Source organism: Bos indicus x Bos taurus, chromosome 12 (assembly GCF_003369695.1).
Source record: "Bos indicus x Bos taurus breed Angus x Brahman F1 hybrid chromosome 12, Bos_hybrid_MaternalHap_v2.0, whole genome shotgun sequence".
NCBI classification, from domain to species: domain Eukaryota; kingdom Metazoa; phylum Chordata; class Mammalia; order Artiodactyla; family Bovidae; genus Bos; species Bos indicus x Bos taurus.
The window spans coordinates 39,881,190-39,904,861 of NC_040087.1; the positions used below are offsets into that span (position 1 = coordinate 39,881,190).

The 23,672-nt window shown below is 36.6% G+C and overlaps 1 protein-coding gene across 6 annotated transcripts in view; it reads right to left on the bottom strand.

Moving 5' to 3' along the window:
• PCDH9 (protocadherin 9) overlaps nt 1-23,672 on the bottom strand; it is a 1,136,570-nt gene that overhangs the window by 720,378 nt on the left and 392,520 nt on the right. The gene's annotated exons all lie outside the window — the stretch shown is intronic.

Consider the following 23,672-nt stretch of genomic DNA (forward strand, 5'->3'; position numbering starts at 1 on the left):
ATAATTCACCTATAAATGAATATGAATTTTAAAAAAAGATATCATAGAATGGCTTGGCTTTTCTCCATGAAAATATTAAAATGATTATTTACCATATTCCTCCAAAAGTTGTTTTGTGTGACAACAAGATATAATTTACTTTCTGTTATCCTTGCCTCCTTCTTTACTAAATCTCTTACTAGTTTCATGGCTGCTTGATCATTTATTAAACATAATATTGGGTTTCTAAGGTCTCCACTTTAATAAAAAACATTGTAGTGCCTCCCCAAAAGGCTCATCACTGACATATAACCTTTCTTCTCCCATAAGACTACAAAGGTATGTATAGATTTTTATGACATAAGTAGGGGAGATAATATTTTTCAAGGTAGAATGCCACTGTTTTGGTTCACCAGTGAAATTTTACTTTCCCCATCCCAAAAAACAAACTTACAAAATTACTTTCAAAAACATTTTCAAAAGCAAGTGAGTTTTAGAGTTTAGTATAATCAAGGTCAGTATATTTTAATCTCAAAACCACCATTTTATATTTTATATATTTATACGTATTTTAAAATATTCACATTACATGTTTTAAAGCTTAAATGTTTTTATTTTAAACTCAGAGAAAGAGCAAATATTCTGAAAATAATTTCAAAATATCCTTCATTACATTTCAAACATCTCAATTATTAATTACCTCATTTATTTTTGCTTGTTTAAGAGACTCTGCAATATAGCAGAGTAGGAAAGCATGACTCTGAAACCTAAGCCTATATTAGAAACCTTTGTCATGAAAAAGAATATATGCCTGTCCTCTCTACAATAACATCATTTTAACCCTGTTTAAAACCTACCTCCTCTAGGAACTTGTTTTGGGTAATAAAACAAATGGTGATTGCATTTAACCTCTGTTTATAATCTTAGTGACTTAGGTATAATTCGTAAAACACTGGTCTGCCAGTATTAATTCTTAGAATGTGCCTGAGTTTGTGTGAACAACTTCACTGTTAATTATGAAGGTCAATCTTTGGTATCTCTCCACAATGAGAGATACCAGCTTTCAAAAAAGTTTAGGTTTAAAAGTTATCTTCATCTGTGATGGTCTTAGACATTTTAATCTCTCAATTCATGTCCCTCACTTTTCCTCATATCTATTCATGCTGATTAATCTTTTTAAAACCTCTCATGTATTATGCAGTTTTTCTCCTTAGAAACATTTCCGCAATTCCTGTGACCCAGCAGTGGTTCTCATCCTGCCTGTATGTAGAATCACTCAGGGAACTTTAAATAAAGTGTCGCTGACTGAGCCCCACCTCACGCCAGATAAATTAGAGCTAAGGCAAAACTATTTTTGAAATCCCCAGGTAATTCTTGTGTGTAGCCAAGAGTTTAGAATCCCTGGGTTAAGGTTTTCATTTCTTTTCTGGCCTCAGGACACTATAGGGAATTTTAGCCTCACTCCTCTTTCAATCTGATCTCTTGTTAATCCTTTTCCTTATTTAACCCATTGTGGATTATGTGATTATTTTATTTTATTATTTTTTTTTGGATGCCTCACAATGCCTCTGAAATTGGAAAAAAGATCCTATGTTTGCATAATACTTTATATCTTTACATATAAATTTTATGTATTATCCACAAGAAACCTCTGCAGAGAGAGGCAGAAAATGTAATCCTACTTTAACAGATGGGGAGTGCAGAGGTTCAGATAGATTCAAAGGCCTCTGTGCAAGGATTTGACCATTGAAATCACTCCTATGTAACAGGACTTGGGATTTGGCTGTCCTGACATTTCTCCCTTAAGGGATTTATTCATTTGCTTATTCATTCACATCTTCTATTCTATTTGTTCATTTGTTTGATCATCAGATATTTGCTGAGTGCATGCTTTGATTCAGGATTTTAGTGTTTCACCAAGATATGGTATTTCATATCTGCAATGGTCTCACACTAGCAGTGAAGTATAATTGGAAACAAAGAACCATCATGATAAGCATAAGTTGCTAAGGGACAGAGAAAAGAGAACTGTGAGACTCCAGTGAGTCTAGTCTTGAAAAATGTGCTGATGAGGGAATCATGGCCAGTACATTTAGGACAGAACGATCAGCATATGTAAAGGCTAGAGACATGAATTCCCCAGACTTGCCTATGAGCGGCAAGTAGTTCAATAATGCTTTAACCATGGATCGTGTGAGCCATGCCATGAGAATAGGGACAGGGGTTATTAGTACATGAAATTTAACGGTTAGACCAATGATGAGAAGTTACAGAATTGGACTGTAATATGAGAGATGACAACCAAATAATGGAATGGTACTTTATATACAGTGGGTACCAAAGGTGAGCTTTTATCTTCATTCCTTCCCTACTTCCCTAAGGCAGTGATATTATGTAAGCAAAACGAATGCATTTGCAATACAACTTACACTCAGGTAAGTCCTTCCATCTAAACAAGATTTTACCACAATCCCTTTCTTGAGTCTAATTATTTAGCAGCCTCTTATAAACAGAGGCATTAACAGAATAGTTAATGGCATCCAAGGAAAAGTTTAATTCACTGTAATGTTATCACTTTTTAAACTTTTTCAGTGTTATAAGGCCTCCAGGGATTACAAATCTATGAATCAGAGTGAAAAAGAAAGCAAAAATAGCACTGTAAAGAATATTTTGAGAGCCAATATTATTAATAGCCCAAACATTAAGGAAACACATTCTTAAGGGAAAAACAATTTAATTGCTATGTATTCTTCCCAACAAATTTCTAGTTCAATGACAGTTACAGCTGAAAATAGATTGAAAGTTTATTTAAAAGTCTTGAGATTTCATCAACTAAAATTTTTCCATTTTCCAAATTTGATACAAATAACTATAAAATGAGTTATGGTCAAGATAGATTTGCTAAATCAGATTTAATATTGAGGGATTCATATGTACATCAAATTTAAGAGAGGTAGAGTTCTCTAACAACAATCATATTAAATGGAGATCAATGTAAATACATTTATTTTATACTTTCAATTCTATTTGATATTTTCCATTTAATAGTATCTATTTGATTATGTGTATAACTCTTCCCACCCTTAAACACTTGTCATAATTCCTGGGAAATTGTCATTCACTCTCAATAGAAATACCTACATAAATCTGGCTCACAATAAGGAATATTAGTTCTTTCATTTTTGATACAAATTCCTAAGGAAGTACTTCATAGTCAAAATATCAAGAGAAAAACTACAACAGTAACAAAAGCAACAAACGTTTTATGAAAAATTTTATAACCATTAAGTTAAACACTGCTGTTTTCTTTGCTACAAAGGGGATTCTTTACATGTTTCCACCCAGCTCTATAGTAGTAGCCTCTTACTCCTCCTACGTTCTTGCAAATTCAAGGTTGTTTCCCCAAAATCAACAGTGTTATTACAAAATCTGTGCAGTCATTATACAGGCGGCCACCTTGTGTTTTTATGCTATAGGTTTCATTAAATAACAATTCCTTTTGTTAAAGCTTCTCACAGAAACTATTATTCCTACTCATTTTAAGAAACTAGAGATTGCTTTCATGAAGAGTTAGTAAACATTCTTCAGTTTTTAATACAAAAGTTCTAAACATCAGTAAAAGATTCACATTTGCAGAAACGAATCTAAAGACTTGTCTGCACTTGGTATCTTCAATCTCTCCACCCATTCCTTTGTACAGCCCATGTGTGTCAAGTTTTTATCACCTCTTATAGTAACTGAAGGGCAATTCACAGTCCTCTTCTCACTTGACACAACTGATAATTCCTTCCTTCCAGATGCATTTGTGTCACTCGCCCTGCAAGGGCCCACGAACTCCTGGGTGTCCTTTTATCGCTCATGCTTTCCTTCTGGAATCATGTAACTGTTCATGTTGGTATTGTCATTGCTAAAACTGAAAAGTTTGGAGAAAATGAAGCTTACTTCCTTAGGAAGTACGTTTTCTGATGGCATTCTCCACTGGTTTCCAATTCTAAACTACTTTCTCAAACAGACACATGAACCATTTACTATTCATAAACAGACAAGGAAGGGCTTTTCAAATGTTCCTAAACATGCTTATATCAAACCATATATTTTTATGAGTATTTCAGGAAACTGATAAAGTTTATATTTTAAGAGATCCACAGCATATGCTCCGATTTCTGAAAATTTGTTCTAATCACTGAATGTCCTGAAACTTACTCTGTCTCAAATCAGGAAGCCTTGAGCTTGTATTTCCTGTTTGTCTCTAATATCTTCTATGAATCCTTCTTTATTGGCTTATTGTCCTGTCATTATTAAATACGTTTGGAAAACAAAGTTAAAATGCTCATGAAGGTATGTTAACACATAGGTAGTTGCCTTGTGTAATGCATATTTTGATTCAAAATGAAAATGCAGTATAATAAATTTTAAAGCTAAACACCACATAAATAGTATTTGGTTTTAAAATCATAGAAATACAGATGGCTAGAATATATATCAGTGTAGAGATTACTTATATAGAATAAGGAAAAATGATGAACCATAAAAGGATCCAAGGGCTTCCCAAGTGGTCCTTGTGGTAAAGAACTTGCCTATCAGTTCAGGAGAGGTAAGAGACATGGGTTTGATCCTTGGATCAGGAAGATCTCCTGGAAGAAGGCATGGTAACCCACTGCAGTATTCTTGCCTGGAGAATCCCATGGACAGAGGAGTCTGGTAGGCTGAAGTCCATGGGGTAACAAAGAGTCAGACATGACTGAACCAACTGAGCATGCATGCAGACAAAAGGATGCAGAAAGGAATGTCACCTGCATCAGTAGCGTAAAGGTATCTGCTTGTTTATTTTGTTTTTTAAAAAAATGCTTTGCCCCTCTTCTTTTCCTTAAAAAAGTATTTTTCTTAAAAAAATTGGAGACAGAAATATCATAAAATATTAACATATGTTAATTCTGGGTACTAAGGACATAGGTATTTTCCTTACTTCTCTTTACTTTTTCTGAGTTTTTCAAATACCTGAAAATGAGTCAGTACATAGAAAAAGAATTAGCATGGCTTTGATAAAAATTTGTTCCATCCACTTCAACAAAATTGTAGATAATGGTTATAAAAATGGCTTTATGATCTATAAAATCTTGAAATAATGCATCTTCAGAAGTAAAGGTACTATGTGGAAGATAAATCTCTTCAGATCTGGCTCAGGATCAATCCTCTCCTTTTCAGTAGAAAATGTTTTTCTAAAGCTAGTTGAGGAACATGCTGGTTTTCTTCCTAGGGTACTGTGGCTACTTTCTCTGAATATGTTTTGTTTTCTTTCACTTCACAAGAGAACATGATCCTCCTGTTGACAATTTACTACAATGCCTGCAGCATTACGAGGTATTTTATAAGTATTTTAAGTGAAAATTTTAAGTGAAATGAAAGAATACATGAAAAAAAAACGCAAGACTTTTTGCAGAGACTTATATTCACCTAGATTATTTTGGCCTCTAACTCCCTGGGTAATAATTTCTTGGTAGCTATTTTCTTTTTTCTTTTAGTCTTTTGTCCCCAGCAGACAAATTCATTGCAAAATGAGTATTCCCCAAACCTACATTTTGTGTTGTAAACGCTAAGACAAAAATATAGTGTGTTCATCTCATAGATTGAGAGAGTACCTGCAGTAAAAACAATTAAAAAAGCAATAGATTTAGTCATCATGCTTTGTTTATCAAACTGGACCTTTAGTAATTCATGAAGTGAAGTGGAGTGAAGTCAAAGTCCCTCAATCGTGTCCAGCTCTTTGCGACCCCGTAGACTATACAGTCCATGGAATTCTCCAGACAAGAATAGTGCAGTGGGCAGCCGTTCCCTTCTCCAGGAGATCTTCCCAACCCAGGGATCAACCCAGGTCTCCCGCAGTGCAGACACATTCTTTACCAGCTGAACCACAAGGGAAGCCCTCAGTAATTCATGGCAGGAAGCAATTTCTTCACAATAATATGTCACGTAAGTGGATACATTTGAATTGATCTACTGCATATATGAACAAATTAGCTCCTGTTCAACTTCTTGGCCCTGCACAATTTGACTACCCAGGAGACTTTGCCCATCCAGTCTTGGTTCTTCCAGGGCATCAGACACCCCAGGGGTATGCAAGTTAACTGGGATCTACTTCAAAACTACTTGAACTGGCCAATAACCCTCTGCTTTATGTAAATTCCCCTCCACTCTATTCACAGTCCCCATCCTATATCTCCTTTCAGTCTGGAGATAGCCTTTCTTCTCCTTTCTTGAGGTCCCAAAGGTGCCTCCTCCCCTTCCATCCTTAATAGCACTTGCTGTCTCCTCTGTCCCAAGAAGCATTTCCATTTTTAGTCCAGGTTCACAGAGGCTAGCCAGATGGAGGCAGTCACTGTTGCTCAATGAACAGGGAGAAGTTGACTGCTCCATGTGGAATTTATGAGAAAACAAAGGCTGATTTTATATAGCCTTTTGGCATAGGCCATTAAATAGACCAGATGGCTTCCCTCAATTATAGTTTCCTGTAACAAGTGGTATTAACAGACAAAAATAAGTATTTCTTATTGTGCACTTTGTTATGCAAGCAGGTTACTTTTAAAATATTAGTATAATATTTACTTCTAGCTACTATTATTATAATACACTAAATGGAGTCAATTTATTCTGAAACAGTTAAAATATAGGAATATTTTGTAAAAAATCATAACAAATATAAGTTAAAAAGAGGATTAGAAAAATAAGAATGTGGAATTAATGTTTGATGAAATTCAGTAAGTAATTTAAGTTAAGAATACCAGACCACCTGATCTGCTGCTCAACATCACTCATTATCAGAGAAATGCAAATCAAAACCACTATGAGGTACCATTTCACACCAGTCAGAATGGCTGCGATGCAAAAGTCTACAAGTAATAAATGCTGGAGAGGGTGTGGAGAAAAGGGAACCCTCTTACACTGTTGGTGGGAATGCAAACTAGTACAGCCACTATGGAGAACAGTGTGGAGATTCCTTAAAAAACTGGAAATAGAACTGCCTTATGATCCAGCAATCCCACTGCTGGGCATCCACACTGAGGAAACCAGAAGGGAAAGAGACACATATACCCCAGTGTTCATCTCAGCACTGTTTATAATAGCCAGGACATGGAAGCAACCTAGATGTCCATCAGCAGATGAATGGATAAGAAAGCAGTGGTACATATACACAATGGAGTATTACTCAGCCATTAAAAAGAATACATTTGAATCAGTTCTAATGAGGTGGATGAAACTGGAGCCTACTATACAGAGTGAAGTAAGCCAGAAAGAAAAACACCAATACGTATACTAACACATATATATGGAATTTAGAAAGATGGTAACAATAACCCTGTGTACGAGACAGCAAAAGAGACACTGATGTATAGAACAGTCTTATGGACTCTGTGGGAGAGGGAGAAGGTGGGAAGATTTGGGAGAATGGCATTAAAACATGTAAAATATCATGTATGAAACGAGATGCCAGTCCAGGTTCGATGCACGATACTGGATGCCTGGGGCTAGTGCACTGGGATGACCCAGAGGGATGGTATGGGGAGGGAGGAGGGAGGAGGGTTCAGGATGGGGAGCACATGTATACCTGTGGTGGATTCATTTTGATATTTGGCAAAACTAATACAATTATGTAAAGTTTAAAAATAAAATAAAATTAAAAAAAAAAAACATAGGAAAAGGAGTACGTCAAGGCTGTATATTGTCACCCTGTTTATTTAACTTATATGCAGAGTACATCATGAGAAATGCTGGACTGGAAGAAACAGAAGCTGGAATCAGGATTGCCGGGAAAAATATCAATAACCTCTGATATGCAGATGACACCACCCTTATGGCAGAAAGTGAAGAGGAACTCAAAAACCTCTTGATGAAAGTGAAAGAGGAGAGTGAAAAAGTTGGCTTAAAGCTCAACATTCAGAAAACCAAGATCATGGCATCTGGTCCCACCACTTCATGGGAAATAGATGGGGAAACAGTGGAAACAGTGTCAGACTTTATTTTTCTGGGCTCCAAAATCACTACAGATAGTGACTGCAGCCATGAAATTAAAAGACGCTTACTCCTTGGAAGAAAAGTTATGACCAACCTAGATAGCATATTCAAAGGCAGAAACATTATTTTGACAACAAAGGTTCACCTAGTCAAGGCTATGGTTTTTCCTGTGGTCATGTATGTATGTGAGAGTTGGACTGTAAAGAAGGCTGAGCCCCGAAGAATTGATGCTTTTGAACTGTGGTGTTGGAGAAGACTCTTGAGAGTCCCTTGGACTGCAAGGAGATCCAACCAGTCCATTCTGAAGGAGATCAGCCCTGGGATTTCTTTGGAAGGAATGATGCTAAAGCTGAAACTCCAGTACTTTGGCCACCTCATGTGAAGAGTTGACTCATTGGAAAAGACTCTGATGCTGGGAAGGATTGGGGGCAAGAGGAGAAGGGGACGACAGAGGATGAGATGGCTAGATGGCATCACTGACTCGATGGACGTGAGTCTGAGTGAACTCCGGGAGTTGGTGATGGACAGGGAGGCCTGGCGTGCTGCGATTCATGGGGTTGCAAAGAGTCAGACACGACTGAGTGACTGATCTAATCTGATCAGATGAAAACTTTTTCTCCCTTTGTTTAGGAATTCTTCATAAGCTATTTCAAAATTTAATGAACCTTATCATAGACTGACAGACATTTTTCAAACAATTGTAACCATTTAATAAAAAAGTATAGGTGAGAGGTATCATAACCAAGAAATAGCTTTCTCCCAATGTGTTATTGCTTAAGTGGTATTTGAAAGCAATACATTGATATAAATATCTTTGGTTACTAAAAATATTTAGCAACTCTGTATATTGTTCATTTCCTGAGGATACCTGAAAATTGCATACTTTCCTTCTAGGCAATGACTTTCAAGGCTTTTTTTAGTGGACAATTGACAAATGGCAGAGCTTGAGATGGAGATAAAGATATATTCCCAAAAGAATCATAAAGTTTTTGAAGGGGCTACATTAAGCTGAATTTTATCTTCTTTTATCAACATAATACTTAATGACGTTTGGAATAAAAGGAAAATAATTTTATAGTTCTATAGAAATTTTGGTAATTTAGTTAAAAATTAAGCAATAGCATCCTATGTCAAAATTATGCAGCAGCTTTCCTCTAAATGTGTAACAGCAGAGCAAACTTCTGTGAACTGAGCATTGAGTGTGCCAGGGTGCTGGGTACATGAGTATGAACTCAATTTTGCTAAATAAATAAATACATACATGAATAAGGTCATATATTTCCTCACATCCAGTTATAAATTGTCTTATAAGCAATTACTACTAAGCTCTCTAATATAATACAGATAAACTGGATACAGTTATAGGTCATTACTCACCAAGGAACAGCAGTGCAAAACTACCTTTATGAAGACCACAAATTGTAGCTTTCTGCACATTACAACACTTTCTTTAAGTGGTTCATGGATGTTATGTAGTTTTATGTACCCCTTTTGACCCAGTTGCTATGGGCATGCATAGAAATAAAAACCCTCAGAAAGTACACTTCAAATACCAATATTCCATGCTTTATAACTTCTCCATTGGTTTCTTCCTTGTATTATTACCTTACTATAAAGCCATTTCACAAGAGCAGTAAGACATTGAAAGATTTTAAATTACAAAAGACGGCATGTTATGTTGCTTGAGCAAAGCCTCATTAATGCCAGTCAGCATTGCATACTGCAAATTAATTCTGCATTTTAAATACATGGAACCCTTTACAGCTCCAGACACTTAGGGAGAGAGGCTAACTTCTGTCTAAACACATTCTAAGGAACACAATAACAGACATTTTCAGTACCAGGATCAATCAAGATTATTCACGCTATATTTTTAATTCCAGACATTTTTTTATAGTTTAAGTTTATCTTTTTAATTTTTGCTATAAAATCCCTTATAATTTTTCATGTATTTATAACTTAATTTTATTTATAGTTTGAAGGGAAACAAAACTAAAATTGTCTCAACACAAGAAAAATAGAGTGAGTAAAAATAGTTTTAATATTTCAAATACAAAGGGAGAGGTCATTTTAGAAATGTTCATTGGGAATTTGAAAATGATCTTTCTGTTATATTTCTGGCCTGAATTGAAAGCTTCAGGGAAGGAAAATGATGAGTTTCATTTTCACTCTTAGGTAATTAATGTCCATGAAAGTCAATGTATTTTTTTTTAATTGGTTAATATTTCCAGGGAATTCTAAAAGAGTATCAAATACAAAGGACAGAAATGGTAAGGAACTAACAGAAGCAGAAGAGATTAAGAAGAGCTATAAAGTATACACAGAAGAAATGTGCAAAAAAGGTCTTAATGACACAGATAACTATGATGGTGTGGTCATTCACCTAGAGCGGAACAACCCGGAGTGTGAAGTCAAGTGGACCTTAAGAAACAAAGTTAGGAACAAAGCTAGTGGAGGTGACCAAATTCCAGCTGAGCTATTTCAAATCCTAAAAGATGATGCTGTTAAAGTGCTGCACTCAACAAGTCAACAAATTTGGAAAACTCAGCAATGGTCGTAGGACTGAAAAAGGTTGCTTTTCATTCCAATTCCAAAGACTGTTCCAAAGAATGTTCCAAATACCATATGATTGCACTCATTTCATATGCTAGCAAGGTTATGCTGAAGATCCTTCAAGCTAGGCTCCAGCATTATATGAACCTAGAACTTCCAGATGTACAAGTTGGGTTTAGAAAATGCAGAGGAACCAGAGATCAAATTGTGAACATTTGCTGGATCTTGGAGAAACCAAAGGAGTTCCAGAAAAACATCTGTTCCATTGACTACACTAAAGCTTTTGACTGTGTGACTCAAAACAAACTGTGGAAAATTCTTAGAGATGAGAGTATCAGGCCAACTTACCTGTCTCCTGAGAAACCTGTATGCAGGTTAAGAAGCCGTTAGAACTGGACATGAGACAACAGACTGGTTCAAAACTGGGAAAGGAGTATGATAAGGCTGTGTGATGTCACCCTTCTTATTTAACATATGCAGAATACCTCTTATGAAATGCTTGGCTGGATTAACACAAGCTGGAATCAAGATTGCCAGAAGAAATATCAACAACTTCAGATATGCAGATGACACCACCCTTATGGCAGAACCTGAAGAAGAACTAAAGAGCCTCTTGATGAAAGAGAAAGAGGAGGGTGAAAAAGTTGGCTTAAAGCTCAACATTCAGAAAACTAAGATCATGGCATCCGGTCCCATCACTTCGTGGCAAACAGATGGGGAAACAGTGGAAACAATGGCAAGGAGATCCAACCAGTCAATCCTAAAGGAAATCAGTCGTGAATATTCATTGGAGGGACTGATGCTGAAGCTGAAACTCCAATACTTTGGTCCCCTGATGCAAAGAGCCAACTCATTGGAAAAGCTCTTGATGCTAGAAAAGATTGAAGGTAAAAGAACAAGGGAGTGAAAGAGGATGAGATGGTTAGATGGCATAATTGACTCAATGGATGTGAATTTGAGCAAACTCCCCAGGAGTTAGAGGATGACAGGGAAGCCTGACATGCTGCAGTCCGTGAGGTTACAGAGTCTGACAGGATTTAGTTACTGAACTCACTTATTAGTGAATATTAATATTAGTTTTTGGCAACCCACTCCAGTACTCTTGCCTGGAAAATCCCATGGACGGAGGAACCTGGTAGGCTGCAGTCCATGGGGTCACACAGAGTCGGACACAACTGAAGTGACTTAGCAGCAGCAGTATTAGTTTATAACATGTGCAACTTACTGACATTGGAACACAAAAAAACTTTATACAAATCTAAGTAATAAGTGAGTTCAGGGATATAGCTACTAGGGCAAGTTTGTATGCCTGACACACTGAGGTCAAACAAACCGGAATGTCAGAATTGGCGCAGAGAATAGTATATTGCAGGGCCATGTAAGGGTAGCTCATGCTCTAAAAATCCCAAGCTCCATGAAGAGATTAGGCAAATCATTTTTAAAAGCCAGATGAGGGAAGGGAGGTCACAGGGTATGTGGTCAGTTTATGCACAATTCTCTGGCTGATGGTGAGGTAACAGGGCGGTGTCACAGGGGTAAACATTATCAATTCTTAAGCTCCAGAAAGCCTGGGGTTATATGCTTATGGTCATGAAGTACTTAACATCTTCCCTCATTTGGTAATGGGTCTTTACATCTGTTAAAAAAAAAAAATTAAGAAATGTGCATTGAATACTAAAATCTGGGCACTGCAGAGTGGAGCTAAAGCAGAGGCTATGGAGAAAGACTTGTCCCAGGAAGGCCCCAAAAGATCCTGTTCAGTTACACTTTGATGGGCTTTCCACCCAGTAAATATTCTCCTTCTATAGAGAAGCAGCAACTTGTGAATTGGATTTACATGTACCATGCCTATGAATTCCATGTTTCATGTAAGTAGCTCATATTTTTATGAGTATATTATTTCATATATTTATATATAAAAGGGTATATCTTTTATACACACTTCTTTTAATAATATCACATCAAGTACTAAACTTTTTATAAAATATTTCACCCTGTGTGATATAAATAATATATAAATATTTATAAAATTTTAAATGATCTGTAAACAAAGCAAATATACTATACTAAATTAGTATCATAGCATGAAAGCATTAGTTGCTCAGCTGAGTCTGACTCTTTGCGACCCTATGGACTGTAGCCTGCCAGTCTCCTCTGTCCATGGGATTATCCAGGCAAGAATACTGGAGTGCATTGCCATTTCCTTCTCCAGGGGATCTTCCCAACCCAGGGATTAAATCTTGGTCTCCTGCATTGCAGGCAGAGTCTTTATTGTCTGAGCTACCAGGGAAACCTAAAATTAGTATATATAATGTTTAACACAAACACATCCTACAATTTAGGGTGAAATATTTCTGAAACATAAGCTTACTTAGAATTATAACTATATGTTGAAATTTTCATGATATATATATATATATTTTAAAATCTGAACAGAATATACTTTCCAATAGTACAACTGTGTTATCATATCACAAAAATGCTTTCCCAAAATAAACTTTTAACATAATATTAACTTTAGCTATCTGCATGCCAGTCCTTCACAACAGTCTGCAAGCCAACTTTCAGTCAAAGAAATCAGGTAATAAATTCAGAGATTCAAGTCTAGAGTGTTTTATCATGAATTCAAAACTCAAGGCTGTGCCAGTTATTTGAATATTCTTTCAAGGCAAATTCTTAAATAAGTTCAGTGGTTTATTAGACTTCTCTTACTGGAAAGTTTTCTAAAACAGACTCTGAAGCTGCAACCCATGCTTTTAATAGCATACAGAGAGAGAGAGGAAAAAAAAAAGTGCTTTGTTTTTTATAGTCCATACACTGATAGCAAACAAACACTATTCCTTGCAAACATAATTTTAAGATGTGTTTTTTTTTTAATTCAGTGCTTTAAATTTGTATTTTAAACTAATGTATGCAAATTGTACATTATGAAATTTGAATGGGAATTTATAACTTTTAGAGCAATGATTTAGAGTTAAAAAAAAAAAAAGATATTTCATAATATACTGGAAAGTGCCAGTTGGCACTGGGGCCCTTGGACTTGACCCACAGCTCTATTACCATCTGACTGTCATTTCATGGCATCCTTGTATTTGTCTGTAAAATGGGAAGTTTATATTAGAGAATCTCCTCCAACTATCCAGTTCGAAAATGCAGTATCAACGTGAGATATTATCAGATCTGTTACCACAAAACTTAAGGTTGTGTTTGTTTTTCTGAATATTATTCTCTAAGTTTAAATCTTCATAAAATAATGTGAATAACTTGATAAACTGCAGGAAAGCTGAGACTTTCCCACTGACTCTGTTACATTTGCTCTTCACTTGCTAATAGCTTTGAAAATGCATGTGACTTTTGTTAAAGCCAAAGTAAAAATTTTAATCTCGTGTTTCATATACATCTTAGCTTTTTATTCAGAAGGAAGAAAAGCAGCTATCAAAAGCCTGATGTTTACTGGCTATACATTCACGTTCTTTTCAGTAAAAGAGCCGGTGTATCCAATACCTTTTGAGATAGTTGAGTATTTAAGGCCAAATGGGCTTACCAGATAGCTCAGTTGATAATGAATCTGCCTGCAATGTAGGAGAACCCGGTTTGATTCCTGGGTTGGGAATATCTGCTGGAGAAGGGATAGGCTACCCACTCTGGTATCCTTGGGCTTCCCTTGTGGCCCAGCTTTAAAGAATCCACCTGCAATGCAGGAGACCTGGGTTTGACCTGGGTTGGGAACACCCCCTGGAAAAGAGAAAGGCTACCCATTCCAGTATCCTGGCTTGGAGAATCCCATGGACTGTATATTCTGCTACTGCTAAGTCGCTTCAGTCGTGTCCAACTCTGTGCGACCCCACAGATGGCAGCCCATGAGGCTCCCCCGTCCCTGTGATTCTCCAGGCAAGAACACTGGAGTAGGTTGCCATTTCCTTCTCCAATGCATGAAAGTGAAAAGTGAAAGTGAAGATGCTCAGTCGTATCCGACTCTCAGCGACCCCATGGACTGCAGCCTACCAGGCTCCTCCATCCATGGGATTTTCCAGGCAAGAGTACTAGAGTGGGGTGTCATCGCCTTCTCCGGGACTGTATTTTCTATGGGGTCCCAAAGAGCCGGACACGAATGAGCGACTTTCACTTTCACTTTCAAAGAAACTAATCACAGTGATGTTGGATAGAAACTCTTCAGCAAATGTGGAATCTATCCAGCTGTGAAGTAAAGTTTAAAATGCTAGAGTGTTTTGTTTTTTAAAATTTATCTTTAAAATCGAAGCTCTTTGCCTTTTAAGGGAAAAAAATCAAGTCACATGAGAAACATGCTCACTTTCAAGGTCTTAAAAAAGGTTCTTCTTATAGGTTTGGGACAAGGATCTCCGAAGTGATGTATTTTAACAAAACAAGAAAATAGCTGTACGTGAGTCACTACTTATAGAGTTCATCTTTTGAATTACCTTCTTTATCTCCAAGCTCCTAACTAATATAACTTCAGCAAAACTACTGTACTGTTTATCTTTTAACCCTCAGGTCATGTAATTGTAACAGATAGGTGATTCTGTAAAACACTAACACCTCTCTGATTTATTCTTATGAGTTGTCCCCCTGGTGATGAGAGGTATGTAAATGAACCAGAAATAGATTATAGAACCATATACCAAAAAAAAAACTACTTTGAAAATATATATTAATAAGTATAAAGTGTAACTGGAAAACATTTCTTTTCTGAGGAAGAAAATTTGATTTTCTCTTCAAGAAGGATATCAAATGCTGTACCTTTTGTGAAGATTCTCCCTAATAAAAGTGTTTATTAGCATCAACAAATATTTCTTAATAACCTCCTCTGTGCCAAATACTTTTTAATGATATGGTTAAAAGAATAGGAATAAGAAATAATTCCCTTCCTCAAAAAGTTGGCAGTATATTAAATGTGGTCATTTTTATGATGCTTCCACATCTCCTAAATGTATTTGGTAACAAACATAAATATCTCAAAATAAAGGGAACAAAAAGAATAAAATCTAAAGAGAGTCAGATTAAATAGTGACATTTTTACACTGTGGATTTTATATATATATATATATATATGTGTGTGTGTGTGTGTGTGTGTATACACTCATATATATATTTTTTTCTTCAGAAGAATACAGAATTATAGCTCTTTGTAAAAGATCAATGTATTTTAGTCCTATACTGATATTGAAATAAATATATTTAGTCCAAATAAATAAGGTTTAATGCTTAAGTTTGTGACAGTTTTTATGAAATCAAAATGGAGAGGGGCAGTATTTAAAGTGATTAAACAGTATGTATAGAACATTTTATAAAACATTTCATATTAGTAATACCAATAGCAAATCCACTTTCAAATCAAGAGAATACATGATTTAAGGAAAATAATTTTAGGAAAGGAGAAAAAATATATAGAATTTCTAATTATTACCTCAATATAAAACTCAACACCTCTTAAATACGTCTCTTTGTTATGTTGTATTAACATTCTTACAATTTCAAGTACTTTAACAAAGATTTCTTTTTATTAAACCTTACCTGGTAAGAATTTGATAAGAATGAATAGACTTTTTTACTTCCCTTCAATGAAAGGGGAAAAAAAATTGCCATTCTATTTATATAATATCTTTTTCTAACCATTTGAATTACCAAGGGACCTAATATAAGCAAAGAAAGAGATCATCAACACTAATTTGGGTTGACTTTCATATGTCACTTTGGAAAGATGTCTAAACTAATTCTATAATTCACAATGTTCTGCAATAATCCAGACAACTATGGGACACTTTAAGAAACAAAATATAACTTTTCTCCAGTGTATATACAGTATGAGATGGTGGTGTATGTGTATCTGTGTGTGTGCACATATAAGTGTGTGTATATAGTGAATTAGAAGGAAGCAGCCAGAAAGGTAGCTGCCTTCTTTTGGGACTCAACATCAAAAGAAACAGGAAATCAGAGTAAATATGATTCATACTCCTGACACTGAGCTCAGTCGCTCTGAATCCCTCTTTGCCTTTCTTTCAGCCTTTACTCTTTTTAAGTTCTGTTAGGTCTCTTTTTCGTTCCCCTCTGTGGCACTGAAACTCTTTCAAGAGCTTGGAATCTGAGCTTTAAAATTGTACTTGCAAGTTAGGATTTGTAGCAATTCCTTTCCCTTTGGGTGACTTCAGCATCTGATAGATTCATTGAATTTTAGAGTTTAAAGAGACACTAGAAAATTCTTTTCTTAACCTGTATTATTGGTGAAGAAATTAAGACAGAAAGACTGGCTGGCCAAAAATCAAACATTTAGAGGTTATGTATGATGCAGGGTAGAAATTATCTTGACTCATGTTAATATACTTCAACAAAAAATTCAATCATATTTTAAATTCCATATTTTAAAGGATAAGTTTACAGACTTTAAAGGGACCTTTGAACTTATCTCATTAAAATTCTCATAAATTGCCCAGAAATTTCCCAGGCAAGAGGTTAATAACAAAGACCCAACAATAGACTAGATTTAGAGCATGTAGTTCATTCAATCCAGATGGCCATTCAATTTAACAGGAAAAAAGAAATGTTTTTCCCTGGAAGGAACTTATTACCAAATCTTAAAAGACCATCTGCTTAATTAATATATCCAAATACATTCATAAAATACACCTTTCTCTGTTCATCTGGAAAAACGCCATGCTTTAAATCTGGGATGTTGAAAGGGCCAATCAGATATTTTGAAACCTGATCTACAAATGGAGAGTCTGATAAGTTTAAAACCAAATATTATAACTGTGTTTGAATATGGTCAAAAATGTAGGTCTAAATATTGCAACTGTATATGTAATTTATCAACATGGCTTAGACCCTTTTGTGTAAATGGTTGATTGTGAACAAGGCTTGACTGAACTTTACCAACTGGTATTTTGTGCTTTTAAGCTAACTGACATTGTACATATCATCTCAAAGTACAAAACATTTTTACCAATCTTATTGCTTAGTGAGCTCTCTAAAGCATGGAGAAGTATAGAAATCTGTACACAGTCTTATTAAAAAATTGGTATAATGCAAGAAGGGAAGTTTGCTTGAGGAAGGAATACCCATACACACACATATACCTAATAAAGGGCACATTCAGCAAATATTTACAAACTTTTAAATAAGCTACTGAATGCACACATGAAAGATAACAAGACCTTGTTTTCTGTAGCTCATTAAACTGAAACTTTTTGCAAATGAAATTTCCTTTGAAAAATAAGTCACCACCTCCTTTCCTTTGCTTCAATTGTCTGCTTCATATATTGAGCAACAACTAACGAAATATACCCTTCACTTGCTTAAACCCTGATCCACTCATTTGATGGTTTATGCTGATGTCAAGTTAGACAAGGCAACAAGTTTTGCTCAATTTATTCTTCATAAATAAACAAGAATGTGCTTTGAAATGAACTACCATGAAACTGGGCTTTTGGGAACATACAGCATGTAAAAATTGAGTACCTTTGCCTTACATAATTTATTTAGTGCCTGATATTGAGGGTCAAAATTGCCCTTTCAGTTATGTCCATATTTCAACACACTCAGTCAAATGACTCACCAGATTCTAGAAACATTTTGTATTTTAAATCCTTTTTGAAACATAATCACTAATGAGTTATTTGATTATCATAATTAGAAACAGTAATCACTACAATCTTGATGAAAATTAAGACATTATCTCAAGAGGACTCTGGTCAAATAAATGTGTTGACATGCTATTTGTTTTTATGATAGTTATTCATTGTGACTGAGTATAAAATGAATTTATGTAAAAGAAGTGACAGATCCTTGGTATGAGAATTCAATACAAACAGAAAGTATGTAAGACAGAATTGAGCAGAATATCACTTTTAATTGCTTTACAAAATAAAAATATATAAATAGTCCCTAACTAAAATGCCCCCATACCATTTCTGTCCTTTATTGAGCCCATCTTTGAATGAAATGTTGCGTTGCTATCTCTAATTTTCTTGAAGAGATCTCTAGTCTTTTCCATTATATTGTTTTCCTCTATTTCTTTGCATTGATCAACTGAGGAAGGCTTTCTTATATCTCCTTGCTATTCTTTGGAACTTGGCATTCAAATGGGTACATCTTTCCTTTCCTCCTTTGCTTTTCACTTCTCTTCATTTCACAGCTATTTGTAAAGCCTCCTCAGACAGCCATTTTGCTTTTTTGCATTTCTTTTTCTTGGGGATTGTCTTGATCTTTTTCTCCTGTGCAATGTCACGAATCTCTGTCCATAGTTCATCAGGCACTCTGTCTATTAGATTTAATCCCTTGAATCTATTTCTCACTTCCACTGTATAATTGTAAGGGATTTGACTCAGGTCATACCTGAATGGTCTAGTGGTTTTTCCTACTTTCTTCAATTTAAGTCTGAATTTGTCAATAAGGAGTTCATGTTCTGAGCCATAGTCAGCTTGCAGTCTTGTTTTTGCTGACTGTATAGAGCTTCTCCACCTTTGTCTGCAAAGAATATAATCAGTCTGATTTTGGTATTGAACATTTGGTGATGTCCATGTGTAGAGCCTTCTCATGTACTGTTGGAAGAGGGTGTTTGCTATGAGCAGTGAGTTCTGTTGGCAAAACTCTGTTAGCCTTTGCCCTGCTTCATTCTGTACTCCAAAGCCAAATTTGCCTGTTCTTCCATGTGTTTCTTGACTTCCTGATGAAAAGGACATCTATTTTGGTTATTAGTTCTAGAAGGTCTTGTAGATCTTCTTCATAGAGCTGTTCAACTTCATCTTATTCAACATTACTAGTGAGGGCATAGACTTGGATTACTGTGATATTGAATGGTTTGCCTTGGAAATGAACAGAGATCATTCTTTCATTTTTGAGAGTGCATCCAAGTACTGCATTTCATACTCTTTTGTTGACTATGATGGCTACTCCATTTCTTCTAAGGGATTCCTGCCCACAGTAGTAGATATAATGGTCATCTGAGTTAAATTCACCCATTCCAGTCCATTTTAGTTCTCTGATTCCTTAAATGTCAATATTCACTCTTGCCATCTCCTGTTTGACCACTTCCAATTTGCCTTGATTCATGGACCTAACATTCCAGATTCTTATGCAATATTGCTCTTTACAGCATTGGACATTGCTTATATCACCAGTCACATCCAAAACTGGGTGGTTTTTTTTTTTTTTTGCTTTGGCTCCATCCCTTCATTCTTTCTGGAGTTATTTCTCCACTGATCTCCACTAGCATATTGGGCACCTACTGATCTGAGGAGTTCATCTTTCAGTGTACTATCTTTTTGCCTTTTCATACTGTTCATGGGATTCTCAAGGCAAAAATACTGAAGTGGTTTGCCATTCCCTTCTTCAGTGGACCACGTTTTGTCAGAACTCTCCACCATGACTGGTCCGTCATGGATGACCCTACATAGCATGGCTCATAGTTTCACTGAGTTAGACAAGCCTGTGGCCCATGTGATCAGATTGATTAGTTTTCTGTGACTGTGGTTTTCAGTCTGTCTGCCCTCTGATGGAGAAGCATAAGAGGCTTATGGAAGCTTCCTGATGAGAGAGACTGAGGGGGAAACCTGGTCTTGTTCTGATGGGTGGGACATCCTCAGTAAATCTTTAATCTAACTTTCTGTTGATGGGTGGAGCTGTGTTCCCTCCATACTATTTATCTGGGGCCAAACTATGGTGGAGGTAATGAAGATAATGGGGACCTCCTTCAAAAGATCCCACTCATGTACTGCTATACTCGCTGCCCCCAACCCTGCAGCAGGCCACCACTGACCCATGCCTCTGCTTTAGACTCCTGGACACTTCCGGGAAAGTCTGGGTCAGTCTCTTATGGGGTCACTGCTCCTTTCTCCTGGGTCCTGGTGCACACACGGTACTGTGTGTGCCCTCCAAGAGTCAATTTCCCTGTCTTGTGTGAGTTCTGGCAGCTTTACGGTGGGGTTAATGGTGACATCCTCCAAGAGGGCTTATGCCATACCCAAGTCTCCTGCACCCAGAGCTCCTGTTCCTGTGGCAGTCAACTGCTGACCCATAACTCCACAGGAGATGCTCAAACACAGTTCTGTTTCAGTCTCTGTGGGGTTCCTGGGTCCTGGCATGCACAAGGTTTGTTTGAGCCCTCTGAGCATCTCTGGCAGGAATGGGGTTTGATTCTAAAAAGCAAATTCGTCCCTCCTACCATCTTTCTGGTGCTTCTCCTTTGCCCTTGGGCATGGGGTATCACCTCATGAAATGGTATGGACCTAACAAAATGGTATGGACAGAAATGGTATGGATCTAACAGAAGCAGAAGATATTAAGAAGAGGTGGCAAGAATACACAAAAGAACGATACAAAAAAGATCTTCATGACCCAGATAATCACAATGGTGTGATCAGAAACCTAGAGCCAGATATCCTGTAATGCGAAGTCAAGTGGGCCTTAGGAAGCATCACTACAAACAAAGCTGGAGGAGGTGATGGAATTCTAGTTAATCTATTTCAATCCTAAAATATGATGTTGTAAAAGTGCTCCACTCAATATGCCAGCAAATCTGGAAAATTCAGCAGTGACCACAGGACTAGAAAAGGTCAGTTTTCATTCCAATCCCAAAGAAAGGCAATGCCAAAGAATGCTAAAATTACTGCACAGTTGCACTTATCTCACACACTAGCAAAGTAATGTTCAAAATTCTCCAAGTCAGGCTTCAACAGTACTTGAACCGTGAACTTCCCGATGTACAAGCTGGATTTAGCAAAGCCATAGGAACCAGAGATCAAATTCTCAACATCTGTTGGATTATTGAAAAAGTGAAGAGAATTCCAGAAAAAAAAAATCTATTTCTGCTTTACGGAAAATGCCAAAGCCTTTGACTGTGTGGATAACCACAAACTCTGGAAAATTCTTCAAGAGATGGGAATACTAGACCACCTGACCTGCCTCCTGAGAAATTTATATCCAGGTCAGGAAGCAACAGTTATAACTGGACATGGAACAACATACTGGTTCCAAATTGGGAAGAGAGTATATCAAGGCTGTATATTGTCACCCTGCTTATTTAATTTATATGCTGAGTACATCATGAGAAACACTGGGCTGGATGAAGCACAAGATGGAATCCAGATTGCCAGGAGAAATATCAGTAACCTCAGATATGCAGATGACACCACCCTATGGCAGAAAATAAAGAAGAATTAAATAGCCTCTTGATGAAAGTGAAAGAGGAGAGTGAAAAAGTTGGCTTAAAGCTCAACATTCAGAAAACGAAGATCATGACGACAACTAATCACATCATTTCATGGCAAGTAGATGGAGAAACAGTGGAAATAGTGACGGACTTTAATTTTAGGGGCTCCAAAATCATGGCAGACAGTGACTGCAGCCTTGAAATTGAAAGGCGTTTACTCCTTGGAAGAAAAGTTATGACCAGTCTAGACAGCATATTAAAAAGTAGAGACATTTCTTTGCCAACAAAGGTCCATCTAGTCAGGGCTATGGTTTTTCCAGTGGTCATGTGAGAGTTGGACTGTGGAGAAGGCTGAGCACCAAAGAATTAATGCTTTTGAACTGTGGTGTTGGAGAAGACTCTTGAGAGTCACTTGGACTGCAAGGAGATCCAACTAGTCTAATCTAAAGAAAATCAGTCCTGAATATTCATTGGAAGGACTGATGTTGAAGCTGAAACTCCAATATTTGGCCACCTGATGTGAAGAACTGACTCATTTGAAAAGCCCCTGATGCTGGGAAAGATTGAAGGCAGGAGGAGAAGGGGACGACAGAGGATGAGATGGTTGGATGGTTATCACCGACTCAATGGACATGAATTTGAGTAAATTCCGCAAGTTGGTGATGAACAGGGAGGCCTGGTGTGCTGCAGTTGATGGGGTAGCAGAGTCAGACACGAAGGAGCGACTAAAGTGAACTGAATCAAATGGATACCCAGATATTTGTATATTATTATTATAAAATCACTAAATGCACCCAACATGCTCAATACCCAATGCATTTAAATCTAAATAATCATTTAAGTTTTGCCCCTTCTAAGAGATTTATAAGATTTTTCTTTTCTTTCTGTTTTTTTTTTTTTTTTGGTCACAGTAGAATAAATTATTCTGTATTTAACTGTTCCTGATATTTTCAAGCCTCTATTTTCCACTTATTATTATCATAGTGCACTTCAGTTCAGTTCAGTCGCTGAGTCATGTCTGACTCTTTGCGATACCATTAATTGCAGCACTCTAGGCCTTCCTGTCCATCACCAACTACCGGAGTTCACTCAAATTCACGTCCATCGAGTTGGTGATGCCATCCAGCCATCTCATCTCTGTCAGCCCCTTCTCCTCCTGCCCCCAATCTCTGCCAGCATCAGGGTCTTTTCCAATGAGTCAACTCTTCGCATGAGGTGGCCAAAGTATTGGAGTTTCAGCCTCAGCATCAGTCCTTCCAAAGAAATCCCAGGGCTGATCTCCTTTAGTATGGACTGGTTGGATCTCCTTGCAGTCCAAGGGACTCTCAAGAGTCTTCTCCAACACCACAGCTCAAAAGCATCAATTCTTCGGTGTTCAGCTTTCTTCACAGTCCAACTCTCACATCCATACATGACCACTGGAAAAACCATAGCCTTACAAGATGGACCTTTGTTGGCAAAGTAGCTTAGGAAAGATTATTCTTTTGAATTTCTTTCAGTTTTCTTACTTCTCAATTACTCCTCAGCTTCCTTAACACTTGACTGTAATTACTTTTGGAAAGTCATTCCTCTGATTTCTTTTCCTTTTTGACCACAATGGTAATCTCTCTCCTCAGCAACTCTCTTCATTTCAGTATCCTGATTCTTCCTTTCTCATTGGGAACATCCTACATAATGGCATTCCTAAAGTCTATACTTGTGGGTAGCTTCTCACCATTTTTTATTTCTCAAAGAATCTTCATGTCATCCTATACATTTCATTATCCCTTATACACCTATAAGTGATGGCATCTAAATTTACTGCCTCATAAGAGAACTAATTGTTTTTCAATACTTCATTCTGCAATTTTAAATGTTTGCTGATATTTCATCTAAGATTTCTTCACACATCTTAAAATCAACCCACTGGCTCAGACATTATAATTTTCCTTTCACATCTATAGCAAAGATAACTCTTAACATCCAT